The following is a 20,380-nucleotide window of genomic DNA, read 5'->3' on the forward strand; positions in this document are numbered from 1 at the left end:
ATTCTATACATTTCTCAGTGCTCATCAAGCTAAGTTTACTCTCCATCTTTTTATCTAATTCACTCATCACCTCCATTGACCTCCCCTCTGGCATCTACCAGTTTGTTCTCTAAGAATTTTGGTCTCTTCTTTGCTTTGTTTTTTCCTTTGTTTTATTTCCTAAATTCCACATGAGTGAAATCTGTTGTATTTGTCTCTGAGGGACTTATTTCACATAACATTATACTCTCGAGATTCATCCATGTTGTGGTAATGGCAAGATTTCATTCTTTTTTATGGCTGAGTAATATTTCACCATGTATATACACCACATCTTTTTTATCCATTCATCTATCAATGGACGTAGGTTGACTATTGCAAATAATACTGCAATAAACAAAGGGGTGCATATATTTTTTTTCAAATTAGTGTTTTCATTTTCTCTGACTGAATACCCAAAAGTGGAATTACTAGATTACGTGGTAATTCTATTTTTGATTTTTGTGGAAACTCCACACTGTTTTCCACAATGGCTGCACCAATTTGCATTCCTCCAGTGTAACAGGATTCCTTTGTCTCTACATCTTCACCAACATTTGTATTTTTGATTCTAGACATTTTGACAGGTGTGAGGTGATATCTCATTGCAGTTTAGATTTGCATTTCCCTGATGTTGAGTGATATGGAGCATCTTTTTATGCGTTTCTTGGTCATCTGTATATCTTCCTTGGGAAAATGTCTATTCAGATCCTCTGCCCATTTTTGATTGGATTATTGGGGGTGGGAGGGTTGATGTTGAGTTGCATGAGTTATTTATATATTTTGTTATTAACCCTTATTGAAGAAGTCATTTGCAAATATTTTTCCTGCAATAGGCTGCCTTTTTCTTTTGTTGATAGTTTCCTTTGCTGTGCAAAAGCTTTTTATTTTGATGTAGTCCCAATAGTTTAATTTTGCTTTTGTTCCCTTTGCCAGAGGAGACATATCTAGAAAAATGTTTCTATGGTTGACATCAAAGAACTTACTATGTTCTTACTATGTTTTCGTCTAGGAATTTTGTGGTTTCAGGTCTCACATGTAGGTCTTAATCCATTTTGAGATCATTTTTGTGTATGGTGTAAGAAACTGGTTCAGTTTTATTCTTTATTCTTTTGCACATAGCTATCCAGTTTTCCCACACCATTAATCGAAGAGACTCTCTTTTCCCCATGATATATTCTCAGATCCTTTGCCGTAGATTAATCAACCATAAATTACATGGATTCATTTCTGGATTCTCTATTCTGTTCTGTTGATCTATGTGTCTATTCTTGTGCCAGTACGATAATGCTTTGATTACCACAGCTTTGTAACATAACTTAAAATCCAGGATTCTGATACCTCTGGCTCTGTTCTTCCTTCTCAAGTCTGGTGCTCAACTAGTAGTACCTTAGCACCTTACTCTGGTGCAAGTCTACAATATATTTTTAGAAATACTTTGAGCCCAATAGTTTTTAAATACAGAATATTTTGGATGTTAGGGAGGTAAAATGATGGAACATATTCTGGATATTGCAAAATGTCCTCACTGGGGATGCCCAGGTGGTTCAGTGGTTGAGCATCTGCCTTTGGCTTGGAGTGTGATCCCTGGGTCTTGGGATTGAGTCCTGCTCAGGCTCCCCAGAGGGAGAGCCTGTGTCTCTGCCTCTGTGTGTGTGTGTCTCTCATGAATAAATAAATAAAATCTTTCAAAAAAATCCTCACTGGCCTCTGGGGAGCATGTTAAGATTTTAGGAGAATCAAGCATGTTAAGATTTTAGGAGCAAAATGTATAATTAAGTATAAATGCATACATACTAAAATAATATGTCAGTTCAGGTTATGTGTGTTTACCCATTAAGCTAAGTTCAAGTCAGGTTTTATGGTCAAATGAATTTAAAACGGCTTCTGGGCTTCAGACATTTTGGATTTAGGAACTGAAGATAATGGTTTATAGACTTAGACTAACTTCTTTTGCATAGCTCTTTCTTCTTTTTCAAATATTTCTTTCCCACAATTAATGTTTCTCAATTATAAGTAGATACAGTGCTTGTTTTTGAATATAAATAACTTACAACATTCTCTTTATACTCCTAAAATAAAGCACAGAGATAATACGATGTATCTAAAGGAATAAGTTTTAAAGGAATTAATATAAAATCCTAATATACAAAACAGAAATTTTAAAATGCATAATAATATATGTGACAATATGTATATGTTTATGCATATATTAGGTTTGTGGAAATGTGGATTAAGTGGACAAAGGTTCTAACTCGGGCAAACATAATGAAGTAGTCCAATAATTGTACCTGTGGTTAGAATCACTATGATTGTGCCGCTGCAAATGTAGGCAAAGTGTGATTTATCCGCTATGCGCATATCTAGAGTAGTGTTCCCAAGGGCATGACTTACAAAATGCTAAACAAGCCTTGGAAAATTATGTATATTTATATACAGACATATGTATATATATAATACATACATGCACATATATATGTGCATGTATATATGTGCATCCATATACATACATATACATGCACACATATATATGTATATATATTTGGTGATAGCTGTTTTCCCGAAAAATTTATTTCATAAATCAGTTAAAAAAAAACTTGGCAATTATCTACAAACTGTAAAATGCTCTAAGACCAGATAATTATAAGCTGGCTTTCCCTCTAAAATGAGGGGCAGGATATTGGAAAGTTTGCGGCATCTGAGCAGTTGTGGCGCCCTGCAGGACTGCTCTGTCCCTCACACCACCAGACAGCTCTCATCCCTGGCTCTCCTCACTAAATGTCAGCAGTGCTCCACTAATCATGTTGACAACAAAAGCTGCCCCCACACATTTGCCAAATGCCCTCCGCCTCCCATGAGAATCACTGACCCATCTCATCCTCGCGACCACCCAGTCAACTGATCTTCTTATTCTCACTGTGTTAGATGAAGCCACTGAGGGACAGAAAAACTTGGCAGACCGTTATTACTGACTTTCAAAGCAGGACTCTACCTGACAGACATCCTAACCTCTAGCTCAGCTATCTCTCCACCACACTGGCCAATCCTTACGGGGCTATAAGTATTGTTGCTTCTCATTTTCCACATGTTTGGGAGCTAACTCTGTTGCCTTGTGCTTTCTATTCTCTTCCTGCAAGTCCTTAAGTTCTAATGGTTTTGGGGTGGAGAAGGAATTGGTTCCTGACTGTCAGTTACACGGAGAGTGAGACTCAGTTGTATTTTTGAGGTGTCAGTCTAGTCTTGCACTTCTGCTACATTCTGTTTGAAAATAAATGATCTAGCACTTTTCATGTAAGAAAAGCCAGGTCTATCAACAGGAGACTGAGTGGTTGTATTAATTATCTATTCCAATGTGACGGGTCACCCTTAACACTTGGTATCTTAAAACAATTAGCATTTTTTTATTTCAATAGGTTTCTGGGGGGGGCAGGAATCCAGGGGAAGCTCCGTTGGGTAGCTTTGGTTTAGGGTCTCCTCATAAGATTTCAGCCAGGATATAGGCTCCAGCTGCATCATCTCAAGTAAGCAGGCCCAGAGGATTCACTTCCAAGCCCATTCTCACGGCTGTTGGCAGAAGCCCTCCGGTCCTCACCATGTGGGCCTCTCTTGATTATGACAGGATAGCTGGCTTCCTCACAACAGATCATCTGAGAGAGAAAAAGAGAGAGCAAGAGAGAGAGAGGATGCAGGAAGTCATTTTTGCCTTTTATGCCCTCATCTCCAATTCACAAACAATCACTTCTACTGTATTTGTTGGAAAAGAGCCACCAGTTCCAGCCTATGCTCAGGTGAGAGGAATTAAAATGTGTTTCTTGAAAGAAGGATTAGCAACAATTGTAGATATATCTTTTTTTTTTAACATATCTTTTTTTTTTTTTTTTTTTTAACCACGGTAGAGGTCATTCCAGTTTTGAGACTCTTGTCTGGTACTTGGTTGCGGTTGGGAAACAGTTCTACTCATGACACCTCACCTAGAATCCCTCAGTCCTTTTCCCTAGTTTTGTGCACCCAAACTCCAGCTTCCTGTTTCACTGCCAAAGGCGAGCATTTGTCATGCTGGGAGGTTTGAGCTTGACCACTAAAGTGCCTCACACATTTGGAAAGGCAGAACAGTGAAGTCTCTCCATGTCCCAAGGACACACACACACACACACACACACACACTGTAACCGGTGGCTGACTGGGATAAACCTAACAAAGCCCAGCTGCTCTCCTCTGAGGCAGAGAATAACCTCTAAGACGGACTTTCCCTTCTACCACTCCCCCTGAGAGCGGGCTAAATCTGGGACTTCATCTACGGTTGCACTTGGCCTCACTCTTTCCTCTTCCCCAGTCTGCTTCCCTCTAGCCTGGACTATCTTCTCCTGAGACATTGTCTTTCATAAATTACTTGCAAGGGTTCAGGGTTTGCTTCTGATCCACAGAGAGAGCATGTAGTATTTTGTTTGCCTAGAGCTTTGCAAAAATTTTAAACTCTATGTTTATGTTATGGATGGTATTTTATTCAGAGCTATACTGTCAGCAAGAAAAAAAAAAAGAAAAGAAAAGGAAAGAAAAGAAACAGATTCAGGTTAGCTCAAGGGAAGAGCAGAGTTCTTTAGCCATATGATCTCACAGATATTTGGGGAAGATATTTAATGTCAGCATGGAATCACGGGGACTTAACATGGAAAAGAGACTTTCCGTCTCTCAGGGGACATATGACCTCTCCCATCACTGCCCTCCTGGTGGATATTCCATCATTCTCTTTTCTCAAATGGCTTTTCAGCTTCTTTTCCTTAAACGTGGTTTGATGCAGCTATTCCATGCCTCTCTCCATTTTCATGAGCTCTGTTCCATTATCCATCATAAAGTTCCTATTTCTTGCTTTGTTTCATGTTTCAAATTAAGAAAAATAAAAAAAAAAATTAAAAAGTCCTAACTGAAGTTTCTCACCCCACCCCCCCCCGCCCCCGCCATAGCCCAACCTGAGTGTGCTGGTGGTGCTGCCCACCCAACAGTCAATTGCTTGTGCTTCACCAGCTCTGTAGAGGGGATGTGGACAGGACTGATCTCTTAGAAGATTGGTTCGAGGGAGATCTCTTTGAGTGGGGGAAAGAGTGAAACTATGGCCAATAATGCTAGTGATAGTTTGATAGAAACAGAGAAAATAGTTTATGAGATACAAATTATTTTTCTGTGGTGTTTTAGGAGTCATCACATGTGTACACCAGTTAGCTTTAAGTGAAGTTCTATAAATTTAGGAGCTGGTGGTAGTAATCACACAAGTTGCCCCACGTCAACTTATACACTCCTCATTCTGTAAGAACACCCTTGAGTACTTGAGTTAAAGCCACATAAGTCAGAGCAATGTTTTGCTGATCTAAGATGAAAAGGATCTCTAATGCGATAGTGTCTTTGGTGTTTGCTCCTTTAAAACATACTAATGCATATGTTTGCCCCCGTGAAAATGTAAAGCAAAAATGTTTGTTTAAAATACTCTGTAATTCCCTTTACCACCATTTTAAGATGGCACTTAAAGAAGTAAGTGCAACATTCCTTCTAGTACAAAAGCCATGAACAAGACTCACTATATAAATATTTTGCTCCATGGCACAAGCATTAACATATCATGGCTATAAAAACAACACTCAATCATAGTGCCAGACTTTGGGTACCGTCTTAAATGTGGTAGCTGAGGTTTAAATGCTTGTAAACACAAAAAGATTCCCTTGAATGATGTCTGGAAAGGTAGAGCTTCAATGGACTTGCCTTCTTCATTCTCCTTATTGGGGAGGAAAAAAAGAGAAGCAAGTATATGAAACGCTTCCACGTGCCTATCCAACGGGTCCCACTATGCTCTGAGTGGCCAGACCTACATATATTCTGGGATCTCACGGAGGGTGTGTGTCAGTCATGGTTGTCGCTTGCCAACCACAGAATCCTTTCTGACTAGTGTAAAAAAAAAAAAAAAAAAAAAGAAGAAGAATGGAATGAAAGAATATTAGGTTGTTTACAAACTCTCTGCGAGGGCCAGAGATTCATGTTCTATTCTCTGCTTGCTTTTCTTGCCATTTTTTCTCTCTACGGTTAGTCTGTGGTGAGGGTGGTGGTGGAACCAATCAGCAAGAAAAGTGTATTTGAGTTATTAAATGAGAGACTTATTTTATTTTTTTATTTTTTTTTTTAATTTTTTTTTAATTTTTTTTTTTTATTTATTTATGATAGTCACAGAGAGAGAGAGAGAGAGGCAGAGACAGAAGCAGGCTCCATGCACCGGGAGCCCGACGTGGGATTCGATCCCGGGTCTCCAGGATCGCGCCCTGGGCCAAAGGCAGGCGCCAAACCGCTGCGCCACCCAGGGATCCCAAGATCTCCCTTTTAACAGTAAGCCTTGCACCTCCTTTCTATCATCTCTCTAACCCCTGACAACAACAATCTATTCTTGATCTCTATAATTTTGACATTTGGAGATTTGTAGTGTCTCAGACTGCATTTTTTTCTATAGCTTTTTTTAGTGGTTGCTATAGGGTTTTTTGGCTCAACTTATCAGTGTCTATTGGTGTCAACACTTTACCAGCTCAAGTGAAGTGTAGAAACTTACCTGTCTTTATATTTGATTTTCCCCTTTTGTAATAGTCTTAAGTATTCCTTCTACGTACCCTGAAAAACTACATTAGGTAGTGTGATAATTTTTGTTACAACCATCAAATACAACTTAGAAAACTCGAGAGAAGAGGAAGTTCTAGAAGGTACCCATATTTTTGCTTTTTCCATTTTTCTTTTTTTTCTTCCTGATGTTTCAAAGATTCTGCCTTCCATAATTTTATTTCTGGTTAGAGAATTTCCTTTAGGCATTCTTTTTGGGTAGGTGTGCTGGTAATGGTTTTAGTTTTAGTCCTTAGTTTTCCTTTATCTGGGGAAGGAGGATTCTTTCAGTTCTGAAGGATGTTTTTGAGAATATAGGATTCTTTTTTTAAAAAAGATTTTATTTATTCATGAGAGACACACAGAGATAGGCAGAGACATAGGCAGAGAGAGAAGCAGGCCCCTGTAGGGAGCCCAATGCACAACTCGATCCTAGGACCCAGGGATCACGACCTGGGCCAAAGGCAGACGCTCAACCACTAAGCCACCCAGGTGTCTGGAGAATATAGGATTCTGAATGAATAGTTCTTTTCTTTTGATGCTTGAAAAATGCTGGGCTACTTTTTTTCTGGTTTCCGTGCACTCACATGAGAAATCTGCTATCATTCAATTGTTTTGGGCCTATATGTAATGTATCGTTTCTCTCTACTTTAAGACTTTTTTCTTTGTTTTTAAGTTTCCAGAAGTTTGACTGTGATGTGTCTTGGTATGGATTTCTTTGAATTTATTTTGTTTAGTTTTTACTTAGCTTCTTGAATCTTTAAGCTTATGTCTTTTGCCAAATTTGGAAAATTTTCAGCCATTTTTTTAATTTGAGTAACTTTTAGCTCCATCTCCTTTGTCCTCTGCTTCTGGGAACTCACATGACATAAAAGTTAGATGTTCTGTTACATTCTCCTGGGTCCCTGTTTATTTATCTTCTCAATCCATTTGATCTCCTAGTTGCTCAGAATGGATATTTTCTGCTGCTTTATTAAGGGTTTTATTTCAGGTTTTGTAGTTTTCAATTCTAAAATTTCAATTTGCTTCTTCCTTCTACCTTATATTTCTTTGTTAAAACATACTATTTTCAAAATCTATTTTAAGTATGTTCATAATTGCTTGTGGAAGTATTTTTTATGAAGGCTCCTGGAAATCCTTATCAGATGATTCTAACATCTGTGCTGTTTGGATGTTAGTGTGCATTGATTGTCTTTTCTCAGTAGTTGACATCTTCCTGGTTCTTTGTAAGATGAGCGGCTTTTCATTTAAATTTGGACAGTTTTAGTATAATACTATGAGATCTTATTTAAATCATGTGTTTTAAAAGAAATCGTGTATTTTTGCAGGCTTCTCTTGATACGTCTTTGGCAAAGGAAGTGAGGAAGTGAATGCTACTTTGTTACTGTCCTGTGGGAGTAGAAGTCTAGGTTCACCACCTGGCCTCACTGACAGGGGAAGTAGGGGCTCTCTGTTACTAACGGGTGGAAGTGGAGTTCAGGCTTCCTGAAGGCCTCCATCTATAACACTCTGGCTAGGCTTTGGGTGGTGGCCGCGGCTGGGCTCCGGCTTTCCGTCCGCGGAGGGCGAGGCGGCGTGGACAGCGGCCCCGGCACCCCGCGCCCCCCTGCCGCCTGCAGCCGCGCGCCCGCCCGCGGCGCCCCGAGCCCGCCGCCCGCCGCTTCTCGCGTCAGCGCCCGCCCGCCCGCCGCCGCCGCGGCCCAGCGAGCGGCCCAGATGCAGGCCGTCAAGTGTGTGGTGGTGGGAGACAGAGCTGTAGGTAGAACTTCTCTACTGATCAGTTACACAACCAATGCATTTCCTGGAGAATACATCCCCACTGTCTTTGACTACTACTCTGCCAACGTTGTGGTAGATGGAAAACGAGTGAATCTGGCCTTATGGGATACAGCTGGACAAGGAGATTATGACACATTACGTCCCTTATCCTATCCGCAAACAGATGTATTCTTGATTTGCTTTTCTCTTGTGAGTCCTGCATCATTTGAAAATGTTCGAGCAAAGTGGTACCCCGAAGTGCGACACCACTGTCCCAACACCCCTATCATCTTGGTGGGGACTGAACTTGATCTCAGGGACGACAAAGACACGATTGAGAAACTGAAGGAGAAGAAGCTGACTCCCATCACCTACCCACAGGGTCTGGCCATGGCTAAGGAGATCGGTGCTGTGAAATACCTGGAGTGCTCTGCTCTCACGCAGCGAGGCCTCAAGACAGTGTTTGATGAAGCTATTCGAGCGGTTCTCTGCCCCCCTCCCGTCAAGAAGAGGAAGAGAAAATGCCTGCTGTTGTAAATGTTGGGTTCCCCTGCCCCATCCCCCTCAGAACCTTTGTACGCTTTGCTCAAAAATGGTGGAGCCTTCGCACTCAATGCCAAGTTTTTGTTACAGATTAGTTTTTCCATAAAACCATTTTGAACCAATCAGTAATTTTTAGGTTTTGTTTAAAGTGTAAGACTTCAAACTTTCACATTAAAATTTAGCCCTAAAATGGCCAGCTTTCTTAAAGCCTTATTTTTCAAAAGCCCCTATTCTTGCTCAGATTAAGAGTTGCCAAAATACCTTGTGAACTAAGTTGCATTGTTGTGCTGAGAACACTAAGCACTAAACCGTTCAAGATCCCTGTCCTTCAGAAGAGACGGCAGTGTCTCAGGTTTGGACCTGCAGACCTGTGCTTGCTAGTTTCCAGTAGGAAAGCCGCACAGCCTCCTCGAGCTGTAGCCACATGGCCATCTAAGCCCGGGGCCACGCCCTAACTGTACTGTATGTCCTCACGGAAGGAGCATAATGACTCAATTCTTTGGATCAGTCTTTTTGATTTTGTAGTGAAATTTTTTTGAAAAGTTAGTGTATTCCATTGTATACATAAACCACAAAGGAAGGGAGAAGAAATGTTGGGAAATATCAGGAGGGGAGACAGAACATAAAGACTCCTAACTCGGGGAAACGAACTAGGGGTGGTGGAAGGGGGGAGGAGGGCGGGTGTTGGAGGGGAATGGGTGACGGGCACTGAGGTGGACACTTGACGGGATGAGCACTGGGTGTTTTTCTGTATGTTGGTAAATTGAACACCAATAAAAATTAATTAAAAAAATAAAAAATAAAAAGTGAAAAAAAAAAAAAAAAAAGTTAGTGTATTCGCTTTTGCTGACATTTTGAACAGACCTCTCACTCCCATGTTCCTCCAATGAGGGCGGGGGGCACAGCATGTGACGTGATCAAAGGATAAAGACAGTATTTTGACAAAATCCGGAGGTTAATTTACACTGCATTGTACACGTCATAATCAAACTGAGTAAAAGTGTCACGGGTAAAATTTTAAAAGGTTAATTTCTGTCAAATGCAGTAAATGAAGAAAGGTCGGTATTATCACTAAGTGTTTTAAGCTTTTCCTTTTTCTTAGACCTGCCATCCTTCCTGAAATTGGGCATTTAATTCATCTTTGAACTGGTTGTACCCATAGTTGCTAACTTAGTGCTTTTCTTATAGAACCCCTTCTTAACGAGCAATATGCCTCCTTGTATTATAAAATCTTTCTGATAATGCGTTAGAAATTTTTTTTTGTAGATTAGTAAAGTGCATTCCTGTTTCCTTGTTACTTTATTCAAAGCTAATAAGTACTCTCCTTAGTTTTCTAGTAACTAGGTGTAAAAATCATGTGTTGCAGCTTTACAGTTTTTGAAATATTTTAGATATTCCTAAACTTTGAACTTTCTTAACATCACTGTCTTGCCAGATCACCAATACTGTCCCCTAACGCTGGCCCTCCTCTGCCTCACCCCCCCGGACACACGCTTCCCGTTGCCCTGCCTGACCATGTTCCCTTGGGTCTGTGACATTCTGTAAGCCCGTGCTTGTGCTAACGAAGTTCTGTACGACTTACCCGCTGGCAACAATACAAGGTTGGACCTCTCAACCAATAAAATAGAACAACATTTTTTAAATTGACAGTTGCAGAATCGTGGAGTGTTTTTACATTGATCTTTTGCTAATGCAATTAGCAGTATGTTTTGCATGTATGACTTAATAAATCCTTGAATCATAAAAAAAAAAAAAAAAAAAGTAACACTCTGGCTAAAAGGGAAAGAGTGCATCATTATTGCCCTTCATGTGGTCTCTCCTAACACTGTGGGGGGTGGTTCTATTATTGCTGAGTGATGGTATAAGGAACAACTTTCCTCCATTGGGCCTCCTGTACATTACTCCAGCAAGGATGAAGAAGTGGGTGCTTTCTTCATCACTACTGGATAGGATGGAAGTCCAGGCATAGACTTAAGAACAGGCATAAACTTCTTATTTTTCTTTGATTAAAATCAATTGTGCTTTATTTAGTACCCTAATTCTGTCTAAATTAGCCTCACAAATGGAGCATGCAAAAAGTAGGCTTTCAAAAACTAAGCCAAGAGTAAGTTGGCACTGTTATGATGAGCGTGATGTTAGCACTTGGACACCCAGGATCGTGAGAATTATAGAAGAAACGAACGGAAAGACTTGTAACAGTATTAACCTGTCTTTGGAGAAGCTGACTTCATGATTCATTTCAGACCATTGTTTCTAGTAATCATGTAAGCTTTTATGGAACAAATTTATACATTTGCATTTTATTTTTACTACCAAAGTAGTGTTGTCTTTGAGGTAAGTTAAAATTTTAATTTTCTAGCAAACTGAATCTGTTTCCTTTTAATAACGTTACAGTAAGCTGTTTAACAGAGACTAACTAAGCTCCCAGATCTTCTGATAAAATGCACACATGGAAAAAGAGAGAAATATACCATATTTGGTGGGGGTAATAAAAGTGGGAGAAAATACAATTATTTGATTTTCAAAAAGTATTTTAATAAGACAATTATTTCACTTGTTACAGATTTCCATTACAATATGGTTGCCAATTCTTTAGTAAAAAATCCTAAGTATTACCTACCTCTTATTCAACGAATGTGTAGTGATGCCCTATACAGGCAAAGCATTGTATTATATGCAGTATGGAGTAGCGACAGAGAAATACAGAAAATGATCCACACTTTGTACACTGTTCTCATAAAAAAAAAAAAACAAAACACGAAGTCTGATTCAAGAGGCAAGATATACATCCTTGAAAATGGTGATAAAAGAAAGTTTTTAAAATGTCAAATGAATTGTAATAACCAAATGCTGGAACATCTGTTGGATGAAATAGAAAATTCAGAGGAAACTGAATTGATTGGGAGGTCAGGGTAGCAGCATAAATGGAAAGCAATAGAATCAGTGTGAACAACGTTGAAGTGGTAAAGCATAAGTGCTATGGGTCCAGACACTGGGCCATGAAGTGTGTTGGGTAGATAATGGAAATCAAGAGGGAAGGAGCGCTTTAAAAAAGAGGTGTTCTGTAGAGCCATGGAAGAGATGGAAAAGTGACTTGGTGTCAGATTTCATACCTTGAAAGATTTGGAAATTTGGTAGAGAAGTTTCTACAACAGACTCAGATAAAAAGGCAAATAAATGATCCCAGTAGGAGGTTACATACTGCAGGAGTGTTATTCTATCTATTGGAAAAGTGGAAGATGCACCAGTGAAAGATTAGGATGGCAAAATCAGTTTTGAACCCATCAAGCTTAGTGATTCCAGTAGAAATAAAAAAGAAATGTGAGTATGAAAGAACTCTCAAAGATCTTGGTTCCTGGACTGTTAGCAGGTGGGAAAGGTGGGAGGAAGAGAGGGATGGAAGGGCCAGGAATCAGGAAGAACCAACAAGGACTCTAAACATCTTTTGTTGTTATTGTTGGAAACCAATTTGTAGGTTGTTTCAAATGTTTGATAAAAAACATGGAGGTCACATTTTCAGAATACCTCTGTAAGATATTGTCAGAGGAAAGAAATAGAGAAATAAGATGATCATAAAAGTGAAGGTCGGTACATACGTTTGTTGGTCAAGTGGAGGGGGTCAAATAAAGCAGAGAAGAAGTTATTTAATGGGAATAATTGAACACAAGGGCTAGACACTATGGAATGAGAAGAAAATTGAGAGATATAGGATCAACATTTGACATGGATGGATAGGATGGGGAGCAGAGATGGCCATTGGAAAGGAAACATATAAACTTTTTCTCCAAGGTGGGAAAGAATAAAGAGAAGATGGGTGTGGGGACATATTTTGAAAAACAGTTTATGTAACCCGGGGTCAGTGTCCCGGGGTTGGGACTTGAGTTCACTTTCCTTCCGACTAGTTCTGTAACCTTAAGAAAATACTTATCTTTCCAATTTTCAGGAGTTCCCAAAACTAGAGATACTAGTAATACCTCTCTGGTTGGGTTATTGTAAGGGATACGTGAGATAAATTATATAAAATATTAGCACAATATCTGGCACATTGCAATCTAAGAAATGATAATATTGTTGTTATTTCAGATCGATTATTTTGAGTTGGAGATGGGCTCATGAAACTTTGTGCTTGAAATAGCATATAGATAATTTAGCTATTTCAGCCAATTTTTCCTTTGCCTTCAGGGCTCTACTCAGAAAGTTAATCCACCCAGAGAATATTTGCATTTTAATAAGGGCCTTCAAGCCTAGGGGGAGAGGATGTAAGAGAAAAGGAGCTTTTCTGCTTCTCAAGTAACATCACATAAATGAACATTTTTATGCCTGTCTTTGTGTAAACTGATCCTGCTCTGCACCACATTTGTAATAGGATTTTTGAAAAATTTTCTAGTTAGTTTCACCTAGTTAAAGATGTATTTAATAATATGTTTAGCTTTAAATCATTTATAAATTCCCTTAAAGTCACATAGCGCTGGTCGGGTTGGATTTCATTACAGCATAGGATTAAACTCCTGTAATACTGGGCCTCTGAACAGAGCACCTGTCACTTCTTTTGTCATCCCTGCGTTGCTTTTCTGGAAGGGTGCGCTCTCAGAAGCCTGCACCTGTGGATGTACCTATGCCACGGTGATAGAATTCACCAGAAGATTGTATCTTTTAAAAAGGGAAGATAAATCAGAGAACGATTTATACATTTGATTGGTGCTTTCTTGGTTTTGAATTAGTATAAATCAACACCAAAGATTATTTGTGAGAAACAAATATTTACCAAAATTGGTAAATACATTTGGAGCTTAAGCTCCTTTTACAATATCCGTTCACTGGCATAAGCACATGTTTTATTTTATAGTCACTTACGTATATGTGTTAAGATGGCAAATACTGGAGAATATTCATGTAATATTTCAAAATGTTTTTGAAAAATAAAGGTTTTGGATTGGATTTAGAAAATAAATTGAGAGTTGTGCTCTCCTCGGAACCCAAATGACTTAGAGGAATTTATTAATGTCAGTACTTACAGCCTGGACGCTGAAGACAATTATTCAGAAATCTCAGTGAAAACAGTAAATATTCTGCTCGATGTTGAATCAGTGGTAAAAAATTGAATTACATATAGTTGGGGTTAATTTCTTTTGTGGGAGTTAAATTCAGGAAATGGGAAATTCTACAAATTAGGATATTGCATAAAAACATATTAATTTACTTCTCTGCATCTCAGGGCAATGTTGTGCAATTAAGACAAGTGAAAACACAGAGAATTTGGCACAGTCATTACCCAGAACCGGGTAGTGATGGTGTACTTGATGAATGAGCTCACACCTGGTTCATATCCATAGCTAGACTCAGCAGTCGTGACTGCTTCTCTGAGCCGGCAAATGCAACAGGTTTCAACTGAAACATGGAACACGTCCTATTCCTCAGTGATAACAGATCAATTACCATCAAAGACAAGATTGGCATTTTGATGGCAATATTTCATATCCTGCTTCTCCCCGAAGCACAGAAAAATCCAAGTGTAGATTAAAAAAAAAAACCTGATTTGACATCTTCTTTTTTAATCCCCCTGCAATCCAAATTTTAAGGAATTCATTAATATCAAAGCTTTGTTTCCAAAGATAAAAAATCAAGCTAGTTTATTCTTTCTCTAAATGGAATGTTAGCTCTAACAATGAAGATATTTCTGTATGCATTTTTCGTTTTGGCTCTCATAAACTAAATTATCTCTCTGATCAGCAGTTTCTTATACTTGCCAAACCTATGGCTCTCTGCTCATTACATAATTTAAATAAATAAGCGTAATTTTCTCATTAAGCTATTTCCATTTTTGTGAATGCTTTTGAAAATGACACTAATTTTCCAGCCAGGGTAATATTACCAGCAAATTTCTTCATTTATTAGATATTTTGGACTAGGAGAATCTTTAGGTCTGGTTCCCTGAAGTGCAGACTAAGAGGTATAGATTAACAGGTAGACAGTTTATTAGGGAAACGGGTTTGGGTTCAATACCTAAGTGGCAAGGACAGGAAGCATGACTGGGCTGAGGACGATCATGAGCTGTAAGATGGTCTTTTTGGTTTTAGTTTAGTTTAGTTTTCTTTTATCAAGATTCTATTTATTCATGAGAGACACTGAGAGGGAGGCAGAGACATAGGCAGAGGGAGAGGCAGGTGTGGGAGCTTGATGTAGGACTCAATCCCAGGACCCCTGGATCATGACCTGAGCCAAAGGCAGATCCTCACCCACTGAACCACCCAGGTGCCCCTGTAAGGCAGTCTTAAGTAATGCTTCCTTCCACTTTGTGGGAAGCGCTGGAGTTGGGACGGCCCTTCAGAGTGATAGAGTAGGTAGTTAGCTAGATTTGGGCAGGGAACAAGTCCTTTCCCACTGATAAGATGATGGAGGCCCAGTTCTAAACAGTTGGGACAGATCCCAGGGGATGCCACAGGAGCTCTTCCCTACTGCCCAACAGTAACCGATAGCTTCATTATGATACATGTACACTGTGGTCTCTCTTCCCACCCCCCAACAGACAATGGCTGCCATGACAGTTCCCACAAGGATCATATAGGGCCAAGCCTCCCTCTCCTAATTCCTTAGAAGACTGGCTGCAACCTTAGTCAGAAACCGCCCTAGCTATGACCCATGGCCTATCCAAAAATAAGAGGAAAAGACAACCCTGACCCCCCCCCCCCCCCCCCCCAGTTCAGCTGTCACCTCTGGGCCTGCCTACGCTCCCATCTCGAGAGTGTACTTTCGTTTAAACTGCTATTAAACCTTTGCTTGCTTAAGAGTTTGGCTCTGAATTCTTTCTTGGCTGAATACAAGAACCAAGACCAGGGAACAGGACATGCTGTTGACAAGAGTAGTCCTAAATTGGGACACTGTAGGTGCTAGGCTGATATTCTCCTGCACTGAACAGTCATTGGACAGAGTCTACCCCCAGAAAGTAAGCATGGCCTACCCCATCATGGGGCAATTTCTGGAGAGGGCTGACATCTATGGACCAGAGCCCGGCTTTACCCCTTGAACTGCAGAATAGTCCTTCACACCTGGGGGAAAAGGGGCTGCGCTGGGTATCTTGGTATACCCTATAAAGAACTAGCACCATTAAAAAAATGTGTAGCCTAAAGGATTTCAGACTGTTATCATCTTAGAGAAATGAATTTAGTGAAGTGGTGTTAAAAAAGTACAAATTGTTAAAAAAAATGAAAATAAATTATAATCATTGTTGAGATGATCACAAATTCTATCTCTCACACAGATTTATTATATTAGTGTATTCTCTACCCACCCCCCTCTAGCTTTCTTTTTTTTTTTTTTTTTCAAAATAGTTTTCGGAAGCAAAGTTATAGACAAAAGCAACATGGACTTTGGAGTTAGACTTGACCGTGTGCACACTTAGGTTTTACTACTCACTAAGTGCCCAATCTTGGACAATAACATCTTGGAACCTCTGTTTTCTTGTTTTTACAAAATGACTACAATTGTGGGGGGGGAAATTAAGTGAGATGACATTTTTAATAGAGTCCACTTTAATGTTTTTGACTTAGAAGTAGCTTACAAAAATGTAGCTGAGAGTTTTGTTTTTCCCCTATTATAAGTCTAAAGCCATTGCATTAAATTTTTTAAAAGATTTATTTATTTATTCATGAGAGACACGGGGTGGGGGGGACAGAGACATAGGCAGAGAGAGAAGCAGGCTCCCTGCAGGAAGCTTGACGTGGGACTCAATCCTGGGTCCCCAGGATCATGCCCTGGGCCGAAGGCGATGTTAAACCACTGAGCCACCCGGGCTGCCCTGCTTTAAAAATTAATATCAATATTAGGAATTTTGTATTCCGTTGTTAACTTGGAAATCATTCTTCTGTTTCGGGTGATGACATTCTTCTTCTTTGGTGACATTAATGCATCCCCAAAGAAATTTCAGCCTGCAGGAAAGAAGTGTAAGTAAGGGTGCCAAAATATACTGGTGACTGTCACCACACTGAAGACTTAGTGTCTCTTTCAAAATAGTTGGTTAGAAAACAATACTTGCACAACAAAATATGGCCGGCTGTTTTGTCAATCTTTTTCATGGTCATTAACTTTTTATCTCTTCCAATTAACATCTCAATTTTCAAAGACTTCACAGAACTAAAGTGAATTTATTTCAAAATAATTTACCGAACTAAAAGTTCTCTCAGAAGACGATGGTTGACATTCTACTTTTAGCTACTCCCACCATCCATAAGAAGGGATGAGATAGCTAGAAATAGTGCCACTGTAAGGAAGAATGATGCCAGTGGTGGCTTGTCTGTACTTATTAGATCTCTGTATTTTCTTTTTCGGTTCTGATATTTAAATTCCCTCTGACTGTTTGGGTGGCTTGGCAATACGATCTATCTTTCCATTCCTCGTCTGCTAAAATGTACCTTTCCTCTCTCCCTCACTCCTTCAAGTTCTTTTATGCTCAGTATGTCTTGAGCTTGAGTCTAACCAAACCATTGATTTAGAGAGTGAAGCCTCTATAGCTAACTTAATGGGTAAATCCTTTGTAGAGAGGATATGTGCTTGCTAACTCAGCACCCCTTAAAGCGAATTTGTGGGAGAAGAGATCAGACCAGCGAGGGAGGCTGGATCATGGAAGGTCTCCTATGCAGTGCTGAAGAGTTTAGATTTCTTCCTACGTGTGATGGAGCCAGTTAAAAATTTAGGGGCAGGGAAATGGAATGATTAAATTATATGATGGATAATTAAAGATAGAATCAGATTAGGCTTGTTTTGTTCAAAGTTCTAGTATCTAAAAATTAATGACATGCAAAGGTTTTCTGATCCTCAATATTGTTAGTGGACTCCCTACTCTATAAATGAGCCTGATATGATCAGATTAAGCTCTCCTTGATACTAGGATACATCCTCGGAAGCTAAAAGTGTTTTATTTCATTTAATACCCACTGAAGATGGACTAGTCTTACTCAAATACTAACAATGTATTCTAAATTGAAGGTGACAGTGCTACTTCACTGAGAAAAAAAAAACCCTTCAATTCCTTCCCATGCATTACAGTTTCTATTTTTAACTAGACCCGCATTTTCAATATTTTGCTGGACATTTCTGTACATGTGTGCTGCTCTCTTCTTTCTATATGATGCAAACCAGCTTGTTTCTCTGACCCCTAGCTTCACCACTTACTAACTTCTGCTGCTGCATTTCACTTCCAATCAGTTAGAGAGCCCTTGATTGTTTACTTCAAAATTAGTCTCAAATATTTGCCCTTTCCCCCCATATCCATTGTTTTTACACTGGTACAGACCCTTATCATTTTCATTCTGAACTGTTAAAATAGTCCCTGGACTTTGACTCTGTCTCTAATTTCTCATCTCTCAATGCTCTCAGCGTGCTACTATCATAATTATGTCTCCAAAGCACAACTTGGATAATGTCACTTCCCTGGAGGGCCTTCTGTGTTCTCCCAGGATCAAGTCTAAGCTTTCTAGCATTCAAAGTCAGTCACAATCTACCCATATTCTTTCTTCCGTAAGAACTACGAAAAAGGAACTCTGATCCATTTGGAGTAAATTTGCTCATGAATGTAAAAATTAAAAGAAAAAAAATTTGAACAGAGGATGAAAGGTTAAAATTGCCCTGTGGTAGCACGTTTTTTGACCCTTGGGTAGAAAGAAGGGATTGGTTATCTAGGTGTGGGTGCAAACTGGTGCTGGATGAAAGGGTCTCTTGAGATCCACTAAGTTTAAGATTTAGGGAGCAGTCACTCTGACATCTGAAAAATCCAGTGGAACAGCGAGAAAAGCAGCTGCTTGAAATGGTTGATGGCAAAGCTCTGACAGCGATGTCCTTTGGGAGGTAACAGTGACAGCCAAAGAATTAGAAAAGAGAGACTGGGGTGACTTTTTAGTGGCCAGAATCCTAGGAGAAAAATAATTCTTTTGGAGACAAACCTATGAATTCCCTGCCCACCGAAAAATGGAGTGAATATTTTTTACAAGTTGAAAAGAACTGAATTAACGAGTTTTGCTGGAAACCAGAATTTCAGCTCGTCATGGTCAGATAGAAATATCTCTTAACGTTTTGCTGGCCTTGTCTTCCAGAACATGCTCTTCCCTTCTATCCACTATGCAGCCTCTCCTGAGTCACACTTGCTTGTCCATTGTTGACTTTGTGGGCCTCTGGCCTCTCGCATGATTGGTTTCCTGGTCAAGTTCCCTTTCTTTCCCTGCTGATCAAAATTCCAAAGATCTGTATTGAGAACCAGTTTAAGCCACTTTCTGTGTTCTTTTTGGTAGACATCAGTACCCACAGGAAACTTTGAGGTGATAGTCTAATACTCTCCCCACCCTCACATTTAGACTTTAATGAATATACATCTCAGACCAAATGCTGTCTCTCACATATACTTACACACACACACACACACACACACTTAATAAGCAAACTGTTAAAAAACAGTACGTATATCCTATTTTCCCAGTTCAGGGCTCCATAAATTCCTGGATGTAAGAAGTCCTTAGAAATCATATAGCTCTGGGTTAAACTTTAGCTCCATGACTTAGCTGTTGAATGACCTCAGACATGTTACTTAGCTTTTCTGATTCTCTCTTTCTTCATCTATGAATTAGGGTAATGATCCAGCCATGTAGATATCCTATAAACAAAATATCTACACGTGTGCAGGAGTTGTCGTGGAGGAGATTTCAAGAGTTTATGAGACAGTTGTTAACATAATCATCTAAAAAATCAAATTATATAAACTTACAGTAAATAAATTATAATTACAGTAAATAAGTTATATAATAAACAAAGGCAAGCAACATTAAAAATTATGACTTCCTAATTGACCACATTTTACTATTTTTCTATGTTTTTATGCTACTTATGTTTACAGTATAATGTGCCGCTGCAAATCTCTTCTCAAGGTTGTTTTCACTGACGTGATGTAGCTTGGGAGCTGGCAATCAGACATGCTGGGAGTATTACACCAAGGAAGTCAGCAAGCACTAAAAATCAGAGTTGGATCTGTCCTTTGGTTGATTGTCTCTAGACTCAAAAAATCATGAGGAAAGTGTCAATAATGTGAATTAAACTCGAAGGTATGTCATGCTTGTGGTTTTTAGATAGCAAATAGCCCCCCAAAATGAAGAAATATATTCTTAGTATTCAAAAACTATCATCAATTCTATAAACTTGACACACTATTAAAGTTCCAACATTGGACATTTGCAATTGTGTTCATTTTTTAATTGCAAACATAGACTGTCTATAGACACAAGAGGTTAGCAACAATCAATGAATACTGTGAGAATCTGTCTATATGGAAATTACAATAAAAATTATAGTATATCTTATTATTTGTAAATTGTGTGCTAAATATGTTTATATCATTAATTTTTATAATAAAATTAGGCATCTAGGGATCCCTGGGTGGCGCAGCGGTTTGGCG

General features: G+C 39.2%; 1 long non-coding RNA gene and 1 pseudogene across 4 annotated transcripts in view; both read left to right on the forward strand.

Moving 5' to 3' along the window:
- Positions 1-20,380, forward strand: part of LOC140596650 (uncharacterized) — a 76,497-nt gene that overhangs the window by 52,803 nt on the left and 3,314 nt on the right. For 2 of the 4 annotated variants that reach the window (XR_011998543.1, XR_011998544.1), the window contains one exon: positions 6,226-6,384. The exons of 1 other annotated variant lie outside the window; for it this stretch is intronic. This is a non-coding gene — a long non-coding RNA (uncharacterized lncRNA). Of the gene's footprint in view, positions 1-6,225; positions 6,385-19,825; positions 20,031-20,380 lie in introns of all 4 variants that reach the window. One more of the 4 variants, XR_011998545.1, reaches the window with a different exon arrangement.
- Positions 8,113-9,068, forward strand: LOC140596649 (ras-related C3 botulinum toxin substrate 1 pseudogene; annotated as a pseudogene).

This window comes from Vulpes vulpes, unplaced genomic scaffold (genome assembly GCF_048418805.1).
Source record: "Vulpes vulpes isolate BD-2025 unplaced genomic scaffold, VulVul3 Bu000000706, whole genome shotgun sequence".
Classification (NCBI taxonomy): domain Eukaryota; kingdom Metazoa; phylum Chordata; class Mammalia; order Carnivora; family Canidae; genus Vulpes; species Vulpes vulpes.